General features: G+C 41.4%; 1 pseudogene; it reads left to right on the top strand.

Moving 5' to 3' along the window:
* Positions 1–1,351: 1,351 nt before the first annotated feature.
* Positions 1,352–10,971, top strand: part of LOC101611087 — a 134,502-nt pseudogene continuing 124,882 nt past the window's right edge.

Below are 10,971 nucleotides of genomic sequence, written 5' to 3'. Positions count from 1 at the left end.
ATTCTTTCCAATTAGAAGGCTCAGTGAAAAAAAAAAAAAAAAAGAAAAGGCAAGGAAGATAAGGATTAGTCAGAGATCAGTGATTGAACTTGTAGGAAAATGGTGGGAAATAAACCAAGGATTATACCTAAGGTCAAACAAAAACAGGGGAATTAGACTATCTTTTTTTTTTAACCAAATGAGACAAGCTAGGGGGTATTTAAGCAGGGCAGAAAGATTTCCAGGCATGAGCTTTTTAAAAAGTAAAGAAGGGATGGAGGGATGGCTTAATGGTTAATGTGTTTGCCTGCAAAGCCAAAGGACCCAGGTTTGATACACTAGGACCCACGTTAGCCAGATGCACAAGGGGGCACATGCATTTGGAGTTCTTTTGCAGTGGCTGAGGCCCAGGCTTCTTTGTCAAATAAATAAATAATTTTTAAAAAATGTTTAAAAAGTAAAGAAGAAATAGGAAAAAAGCAGAAAGGAATGATAATATTACAGATGTATAGTTAATGAAACTTAACATATGATTCTGTATTGGAGTAGAGAAACTAGAGTTGTCAAAGCAACGAAGTTATTTAGCCTTAGAAATTGAAAATAGGGGTTGGAAGTATATTTTTTGAAAGGGTCATGCATGTGTTTTAGGTGCTATAGGCCATACAATCTTCATAGGTTCTATTCAACTCTGCCATTGCAGCATGAAAGTATTAGTAGACAATAGAAAGAATAAAACAAAAGTGAGGCTACATTCTAATGATACTTTATTTACTAAAATATCTGGCTCACACGTTGTGATTTGCTGGCCCTTGATTTACAGGGCTGTGGTTCCAGTGCAGGTCATTAAGCTTGTCACTTCTGAGGTCTAAATTCAACCTCGTGTCCCTGTCCTGGGATGCTGGGGCTGGCACTCTGCAAATCGCATTTCTGTTTTGTCAGCTACTCCCTGTGAGTCTGGAGCAGTGAGAAAGACATGGTCATATTCCTCTTTTGTTCTCTGGTCCTCTTGGAGTTGTCACAATAGTGGGTTTTGACCAAGGCAGCTGCAGTTGGTTCTGATTTTCAGTTTGTCCTCAGCTTCTCAGAACCCAGCTGGACCTGTGCTTCCTCAGAGAGATGTGTGAGATAAGGGGAAACATTCTACCTGAATGGCAAAAGATAGGTGAGGGTATTTGAGATCAAAAACATGCAACAAATATACAGGAAGAGCATCTTTTTCTGTGAGATTCATTTAAATTTAGGTGTGAGAAGAGAAGCTAAGCTTGCTGGGAATATTGAAACCCTCTTATTCTTTAGTTAAACAATAATGGGACCAAATATATTTTCCCAGTTCTCTCCTAAATAATGCCAAGATGAAGCAATCTTACCAGGCATGTTCATGGTTGATGAAATTCTGCACCACCAGAAACCAACACCCCAGGAAAAGGCTTCTGCCCCGGTGGGGAATGCCGTTGGGGAGCCCCGTATTTGCCATTCTCTCCTCAGGGATAGCTCACCTGCAGAAAGATGCCTCACTTAAGTAAACCATATCCAGGTCAGCCCACATCCAGTGATGTGGCACAGCATGGAATAGTTCTGATAGGTCATTTGAATCCAGAGCTCCCTATGGAGCCTGATTAGCAGTATGGATCTGGGGGCTAGAGAGGTTGCTCAGTAGTTAAGGCACTTGCCTTCAGGGCCTAACGAACTGGGTTTGATTCCCCAGTACCCAGGAAAGTCCAAATGTACAAAATGGTCATACATCTGGAGTTTGTTTGCAGTGGCAGGAGGCTTTGGCATGCCCATTCTCTCTCTCTCTCTCTCTCTTTCTCTGTCTGTGTCTCTTTGTTTGCAAGTAAATAAGTCAAATATTACAAAACGAGTTTGGGGCTTGTGTTTCAGCCTAACATCACCAGCTTTCTCCCTGTGTATTAGCAAAGGTCCTTTTAAGTAACTCTTTTAAGTCCTGAACTGCCAAACAGGACAGGCGACTTCATGGTGAACTCAGTCTGCAGTGTCAACCCAGCATCTTCCTTCTAGCAGCTTCCTCACGAGGACCAGCGTCACTGCTCTTGCCTGGCTGTGCCCTTTTTATCACTGTATGTTGGCATAAACTCCCCCCAAATTCCAACCAACCTCCTGTCTTGTGACTCCAAAACCCTGAGCCTGGACTGCCTTAATGTCCTGCTTTGAGACTGTTAACTCAATGAGTTAAATCATCTTAGCTTTGCTTGACTAACAGCTTCTGCTGTTCCGAGTTGATAGTGGAAAGTTCTCATCAAATAGTATCATTCTTCTCAAGCAGTAGAAAGTTTGACAGCTGCAGGGAAAGGAAAAGGTTGGAAAAAAAAAATTTTTTTTTTTTTGGTCAATACAATGAGGAATGGACTCTAAAAGCCACACGTTCTTCTTTGGCTTAGCTTTCCCAAGGAGAAGTGATGACCATGGGGTGGTGAGTTCAGACAGGGCTCAGGTGGCATGGTGTACGATAGTGAGGGTAGGGCTGGAGAGACGGCTTAGCGGTTAAGTGCTTGCTTGTGAAGCCTGAGGACCCCGGTTTGAGGCTCGGTTCCCCAGGACCCACGTTAGCCAGATGCACAAGGGGGCTCATGCGTCTGGAGTTCGGTTTGCAGTGGCTGGAGGCCCTGGCACGCCCATTCTCTCTATCTGCCTCTTTCTCTCCCTCTGTTGCTCTCAAATAAGTAAAAATAAACAAAAATATTTAAAAAAAGATAGTCAGGGTAGTTAGCTATGACCTTCACCATGAATTTAATGTCCCCAGAAGCCCTTATCCCTTTGCTGGAGAAGCCTGGGCTCTGAGGAAGTAAAGTCCTTGAGGTCTCCTATTGCTGAGGTGTCATTTGTTCCAATGGTACTGAGATGGCTCTGTCTTATTCCGACCATTTTCATCTCTCTTATTTTCCTAGATTTCTCATTCTCATCCTTCCCTCCATGATCTTCTACTGATCAAAGAATAAGCCTAAGAGGTTGGTAGCTACAGAAAGCTTTTGATCTCTGCCTTGTTCAGAATATACTGGTGTGAGTTTAACAATACACTGACAAACTGACAAACACAAGAAGTTTCCTTTCAAACGATCCTGGGGATAACACTCACATGATGTCATGTGAGATGACCTCTGATGTACTGAAATGTGACATAACCCTGACGAGAAATGTATTCTCTTGTCATGTGTCATCTATTTCATTCTTTAGACACTCAGAGATGAGTACTCACTGTGTATTTTCAATAGTTATTATTAGAATGTGTTCCTTACTTGCTGAAATTTTAGCCAACCTCTTCCTGGCTTTTATGGAAATCCCTCGTGGTAGCTATCACCGGATGCCCCCAGAGCGACTCTACCAACCCTCTCTCTCCACATCATGCCTCGTTTCTGAAGACAGTCAGCAAACCCCTTCTCCACTTCTATTCTTTAGGCCAAATGGATCCAATGTTTTTCCTTATATGACTTTCAGAAGACAATGTCAATTTCTCACCTTTTCCAAGGCATCATTAACATTATTATGCTAAAGGCAGGGGCTGGGCATTCACTAGGTCGGGCTCAACTCACAAAAGATTCTTAACCCAATTTTACCAGCCTCTGCGTTTTCAACTGTGGGCTTATTTGAAGTCATCTGGGTTTTCCCCGCCTCTTATTATCTTCATGATCAAGAAGGAGCTGACACTGTGTCTGAATATTACTATACCAAGACCCCACCCAAGTCAAGTTCTTTCTTCTGTGCTGGAGAAAGCCCTGTGAGCCTCTCTGCTAGTTGTAGGGGCTACTTAGGAGCCCCCTTTACTGAGAGGCAGAGCACAGGTAAAAACACCAGGGTTAGCAGATAAGCAGGCTGAGTTCTGCTGCTATAATCTAGAAACCTGGCCAACCCCACAAAGCACAGAACAGAATCTCTTGCTAAGCACTTTTTTCCCCCTACAGTGTAATTTGCTTTTATGAAGATGTAGTACTTAGAATTGCTGCAGATCAAATTAACATGTGAATCTTTTTTAAAGACAAACCTGAATTTTAAATTGACACTTTCTTTAAAAAAAGATTGAGACTTTTTAAAAAAAAATTGCATGCTTGAAAGAAAGTTTACAATGTAGCTATACAATTTCTACTAATAATTTACCTAAAATTAGCACGTTTTCTGTTCTCCTCATAATTATCAAGAGCTTTTTGGCTTTTGCACCTCCTATCTCTTCATTTTCCTGTCGTTGTTGCCAGCTTGGAGCATTCTGTTTCCTTTATTTTCCCTTCATGCGGGGGCGGTGTGTGGGTGGGACCTTCCATGACCCAGCTTCTCTGAGAAGGGCACAGAGTGTGCTTCATGGGACTGTGGGCTGAAGCTAGGATTGTCGCAGGTCAAGCCACTGCATGGCATCCAAAGTACACCCCATTCCATTGAGCTCCCCACACAGCATTTTATTGGTATGGGACCTGACTAAGTACTATAAGGTGGTCTGGAACTCCATGTGCAGTCCAGGCTGGCCCCAAATTCATGATCCTCTTGCCTCAACCTCCATACTTTTTGGGTTACAGACTTGAGCAACTGTGCTCGGCTGTCTGTAATTTTTCTTACTTCTCAAAGTATATTATCTTTTGTTGATACCGTTGTCAGCACACAGTCATTTCACTGTCAGAAAGATCAATTCACTGGGGGCCCCAGTTTCCTCCATAACAGCGAAAAGAGTTCTTGCCCATGCACGTGTTGATGGCAATCGACAGATGCACAGGAGAAAAGCATACAAAGTTATTCAGTGTTTTAGGAAAAGATCCAAAGAAAGATGGATGCGTGTGTGTGTTTTATGCTTTGTTTTGGTGAAGGGTAGAGAGTTTTGGGGAAAAGTCTGTTTGGACTGAAGGGGTTTGACTATAGGTCGGGAAACTGGGGGGACTTAGCAAAGCCTGTCCAAGTTCACAGAGAAGCCTGGAGAGCCCCAGGACACTGTTTAAAAAAGTCTTTCTGCACTTGCTTTTGTTTCTGTAGTTTGACTACTCTATCACTGTAAGCCTGTTTATTTTTGCCTGGGTATGTGCATGGGGGCTTGGAATGCATAGGTGGGCACATGTATGAGCCCATGTTGGGTCCATGCACTCACTTGCAGTCACCTGCCATAGCAAGAGGAGAACTTTCAGTGTCCCGTCCAGCCTCATCACTCTTCTACCTATTCTTTTATTATTATTATTATTAATAATTATTTATTTGTCAGAGAGAGAGGGAAAGAGAGAAAGAGGAAGGTAGAGAGAAAGGGAAGAGAGAATGGACATGGCCAGGTCCTCCTGCCACTGCAAATGGACTCCAGACTCACGCGTCACTTTGTGCACCTGGCTTTATGTGGGTCCTGGGAATCATACCAGGGCTGTCAGGTTTTATAACCCAGTGCCTTCAACCCTGCCTCCCTCCAAGCCATTCTTACTTGAGCAGGAGTTTCTTACTGATCTCTGGACTTGGTTTTTTTTTTTTTTTCATGAGCTCAGGTGATTGTCAGGTGTCTGCTCCCACAGGAGTGAGATTATATGTGGGTGTCTCTCAGGCCTCCTCAGGCCCTTATGGTTGCACAAGAAGCACTCGTAATACCTCAGTCATCTTTCCAGCCCTATTATTTTTGATGTGTATGTGGTATGTTTGGTGTGTGTGTGTATGTGCAGTGTACACATGTGTGTGTGCAGATGTGCGTGCCCCATGTGGAGGTCAGAGGAAGATCTCAGTTGTCCTCCTCTGTAGCTCTTTGACCTAATTTCGTTCAGATGGGGTCTCTTGCTGAACCTAAATCTTCCCAGTTTTCATTAGACTGGCTGACCGGGAGCCCCTCTTGGAGCAATCCTCTTGTCTCCATCCTACTTAGGACTGGGGTTAACAAGCATTTGTGGCCATGCTTGAGTTTTCATGTGAGTGTTGGGGATCAAAGTCAGGCCCTCACGCTTGCACACTCAGTGTTCCCACTCATTGTACCGCCTTCCCAGTCCCCTCATTGAAAACTCTTTAGCTCAGTTTTAGCATTCCTTGAAGCCTTTACCAGATGATAAGTTTGGGATTAGCAGAGTAAGTTATGTTAGCTCACTATTTATACTTCAAGGTTTCCTTTTGCTTGTTTTTTATTTTTACAGTATCTTACTATGTAGCCCAGGTTGACTTTGAAAACTTGATATTATCCTGACTCAGATTCTAGAATGCTGGGATTACAGTTGTGCCCACCACTCTTGGTTGACTTCCATTCTTTTTCATGATCAGGTGGATGAACGGACAGCCTTCCATACTCAAAGGTACCAAGAATTTCATCTACAAGATGGTTTTGTGTCAATTTTTAAAATTTTACTGTATTTAAAGTTTCAACAGTTGGCCATTCAGCAGTTTGCTAGGTAAGTCTTAAAGATCTTTAAAAAAATCACATGGCTGTAGAAAACACCAAATTATTAATATATACATATATGTACATGTATGTGTATGTATGTGTGTGTGTATATATATATATATATGAATGTATGCATGCGTGCATGTACAAGTTTTTATTTAATAATCTCTACCTTCTACCCTTTGAAACCATGCTTAAGAAAGAAGCAGTCAGTTTAGATTTACTTCAATTTGGGAATTCCCATTGTCCCAGTTTTAGTAATTTTATGTTATGATTTTTATACATTTTCCCCAATGCATATGGTATGGGAAAATAGGATTGCCCCAAGAGAGCAGTTAGGAAGGAATGACTTTATAGAGAATATGTTGACTTAGTAATTACCTCATTCTTAGCTAAGAATGGGGATACAAGTGACACAGCTTTTTAAGTTGTTATTTCAAGAGGAAAAAAAAAAAACTTTTAAAATGTCGAAGATGGTACTAAAAATGCTTCCTGGACTTAAGTATTAACAATTACAAATGAGCAATTTCTAAGTCAGAAACACTTGGATGAAATTCCTCACAAACCATGGTAGAGCTTTCGTAGATTTTTTTTTTTTTTTCGAGTGTGATTGCTCTCTTTTGTCACCAGCTGTCAGTTTTTTGAGAATTTATGATGATTTTGGGTTAATCTATATTAGTGTGAAAAAGAAAAACAGTGAAATCCCAAACAAACTTGTATTCCTCTTGAGTAAACATCACATACTTGGTCCTTGGGACAAAGAGCATTTTAACCTTTCTAAGTCTGCTAGAGCCCACGGTTTTAGACAGGGAAAGAGATGTGTTTCTGAAGCAAGTAATGCCTAGATTAGCTCATGCTCATTCTCAGAACAAGGCATCAAGACCCAGGATAGGTGACACTCTGAACTTGAGTAAGTCAGCAGTGAGAAGGCAGGTAGGGAGCAGTGTTCATTAAATAGCCAGGGTATGTAAATGCAGGGGGAAGGCTGTTTCAGGGGCCCTGGAGTCCAGGGGAGCAGGTAGCCAGAAATGAGTGACAGATGATGCAAACATGGGTACAGCAAGTAGTATACAGATAGGCTGACCTGGATGACCCAGTTCAAGGAGAAGGAGGTCATGCACCTGCTGTGTTGCTGACTTGGGGTCTTCCTGTTTCCCTGTCCAACTTCTTACATGACAACTTGCCTTCATTCATATGCAAGTCCAGAGAACTCAAAGCACATTTGTGCTTGAAGACTTGCCTGTCTTGAGCATTCACTAAATGACCCCTCATGGTTTTCTCTTCTCTTCCTCCCTATGAGCCCTTCCTATTTCAATGCTATTTCCATTCCTTTCACTGAGTCTTTTGATATACAATGCATTCCAAAAGATTATTTTGCATTTCCAAATGAGAACAAACATATCCCTAAGTACGTAGATATTTTTCTCCGTCCCTTTACACCTTATATTCTACATTAGTCAGTATGTGGTAAAGATGTAAAAACAAGTATGTAGTATGATAGGTATGTTTCCATTTATTTACTAAATTCTCCATTTATCATTTCTTTAGTGTTTAATAAAAGTTAGTCATTGTTTGAGGAACTAGAGATACAGAAATTATTAAGACAAACTTGTTGTTTGCAAAGACTCGCCATCTAGGGTAGGAGTAAGACATAAAGACCTAAAGGCCCCAGGAGTTATGAAAGGTTAGCAGTTGTGGAGGATTGCTTAAGAAGCACCTTATGGCCCAACATTACTTCTATCTTCACCTGATACTCTTTTCAATTGGCTGATTTGAATTTATTTTGCTACATAGTGTGTATCTCTGAAGGTAACATTATATATGTCTATTGTTTATAGTATATGCTATAAATAAATGTAATTAATAGATATGTATATTTAGAGGAGGTGATTTAAAAAATTATGTATCAATTTTTTTGAGAAAGAGAGAGAGAGAATGAAATGAATGTCGGGTCTCTAGCCACCACAAATGAACTCCAGACACATGTACCACTTTGTACATCTGGCTTTACTTGGATACTGGGAAATTGAATCTGGGTCCTTAGGCATGGCAGGCAAGTGCCTTAACCCCTAAGCCATCTCTCCAGCTTGGGAAGGTAATTTTTTTAAAAGTAATAATTTATTTATTTATTTGAGGGTGACAAACAGAGAGAAAGAGGCAGATATATATATATATATGTATGTATAGAGAGAGAGAGAGAGAGAGAGAGAGAGAGAGAGAGAGAGAGAGAGAGAGAGAGAATGGGTGTGCCAGAGCCTCTAGCTACTGCAAACCAACTCCAGACGCATGCGCCCCCTTGTGTATCTAGCTAATGTGTGTCCTGGGGAATCAAGCCTTGAACTGGGGTCCTTAGGCTTCACAGGCATGTGCTTAACTGCTAAGCCATCTCTCCAGCCTGGGAAGGTAATTTTTGAGGTGGGCTTTGGAGAATAAGTAGGATTCCAAGTAGCAAGAAGAGAAATAAAAGGAAAATGCATATATGGAGAAAACACAGGGAGGTGAAAGATCTTGGGGTGTTCAGATAATGGTGGGTAGTTTTTTGTGGGAGCATAATATATCTGGAAAAGAATGGAAAGGAACTTCTGGAAGTAAAAGAACTGTTGTCCATACTTAGAAGATTGGGCTTCGTTCTGAGTTCAATGAAGAAATTGGTGGTTTTAAGTAGAGGAAGATCAGGTTAGGGTTTTTGATGGCAGCACAAAAATGAGAGAAGATAGGTCAAAAAAAATTCAGAGACAATGGCAATAACGGCTTGGACTGACACAACAGTGGTAGTAGAAGTGAAAATGAGGTAACTGATTTGAACAGTAGTGAAGTTGCAGAGTGATGTACTCCCAGAATGCTCAAGTGCTGGCAGTGGGGGCTTCTGGGGGTGGGGAGGCCAGGGGAGGCCCCAGTTTTCATCTGGATGGTGCGCAATGCTCTGGATCCTGTAGACATTGCATGCCGGGGGCTTGAAAGTAACTGAGAATCCTTTGGGAGCAAATAGGTACCAGCATATGAGATGTAAGTGAATGACATGTTCCTTCCCTTACAGTTTTCTTTTTAATAGTCTCCTTGCTTGGTAGCCTGCAGTTGATGTCCCAAGGCAATCATGTCAAGCACACATCCAGGTAGAGAGGGTTGCACATGGAGCAATGACTGCGTCATCGGACACAAAGAATTCTGAGCTCACCTCTCAGGCTGACAGTAATTAGAGGTGTGAATTTTGCCAGCTACTTAGTGCCTTTAAACTTCAGTTTCTCATCTTTAAAGTTTGTTTCAGGTGAGGTGTATTCTAAGTGACATTTAACTTTTGTCAGATCTTGTGAGTAACATGAGTCAATCCAGTTTTTTTTTTCATCCAAGTTTCATACAGTTTCCCCTTCTGACTAGACTGTGATTTCCTGGAAGGTGGGACAGTCATATTCATCTCTGGATCCCAGTGAGCCATCATAGGGTCTGGGGTAGGGAGTGTATGTTCCTAATAAACAACTGGGTGAATGACCTTCATATTTCAAGTACAATATCATCTGAATCTTTTTGCCTCCTAGGATTAAAACCGAGTATCCGGTACCCCTCTTCTTGCAAAACACCACCTTGTACTTGCTTATTAAATCACAACCCTCTAAGTATCTTTCAACTGTCTTTCCTTTCTACCTCCAAATAGCTAACCTCTGTACCTCACCTTAAGTTGAGACCACTGCAACTACACATTATCTTTCCATTGTAGTCTCTCTCCTAACCATATCCGATATAGGGTTACCTTATTAAGCTTCCCAGTTTTGTGGGTCAAAAGCTCAAATGCCTATACAGAGTGCACCAATCAATGTTTGTCATAATTTAACCGTCACATATATTGGCATAAATGCTTCATGTAATCTGTCACTCATGGTCCTCATTCATGCACTTTCCTGTCTCTGTATATTGTTAATGATTTTCCCTTCTTCTCTTTCTGTCTCTTTTCCTTCCTTTATTTCTTCCCTCCCTTCTCTCTCTCCTCCTTTCCCTTCCTCCCCTCCTTTTTTCCTTCTCATCTCTTTCCTTCCTTTCTCTTTTCCTTCCTTCCTTCCTTCGTTCCTTCCTTCCTTCATTCCTTCGTCCCTTCCTTCCTTCCTTCCTTCCTTCCTTCCTTCCTTCCTTCCTTCCTTCCTTCCTTCCTTCCTTCTTTCTTTCCTTCCTTCATTCCTTCCTTTCTCTTTTCCTTCCTTCTTTCCTTCCTTTGTTCCTCTCTCTCTCCTTCCCTCCCTCCTTCCTTCCTTTTTTTCTTCTTCATGTAGCCCAGATTGACCTCAAATATACTTTGTAGAGAAAAATGACTTTAAACTCCTAATGTTCCTCCCTCAGTCTCCCAAGAAGGCATGTGTCATCATGCCTAGTTATTGTAATTTCTCTATTTAGAATGCTTACTTGCACCTCCTTACTGCCTTACCTCTCCCTATACCTCACATTGTCTTTCTATATACTAACCTACACTATTCTTCCTTTCATTTACATGACAAAAACTATACCATGTACTTAACTAGGAAATTTCTTATCTTATTGTCTTAACACCTGCTTATATCTTATAAGCCAAGTGTCTTATAGGGGTGAGGACTATGTCTACATGTATCTTTGCATTGCCCTTTGCCAGTGACAATGATGACAAGAATTAATATTCACAAGTCACTTACATAGGC

Source organism: Jaculus jaculus, chromosome 4 (assembly GCF_020740685.1).
Source record: "Jaculus jaculus isolate mJacJac1 chromosome 4, mJacJac1.mat.Y.cur, whole genome shotgun sequence".
In the NCBI taxonomy this organism is placed as follows: Eukaryota; Metazoa; Chordata; class Mammalia; order Rodentia; family Dipodidae; genus Jaculus; species Jaculus jaculus.
The sequence above is the reverse complement of the archived record's forward strand: the minus strand, read 5'-3'. Positions and strand labels throughout refer to the sequence as shown.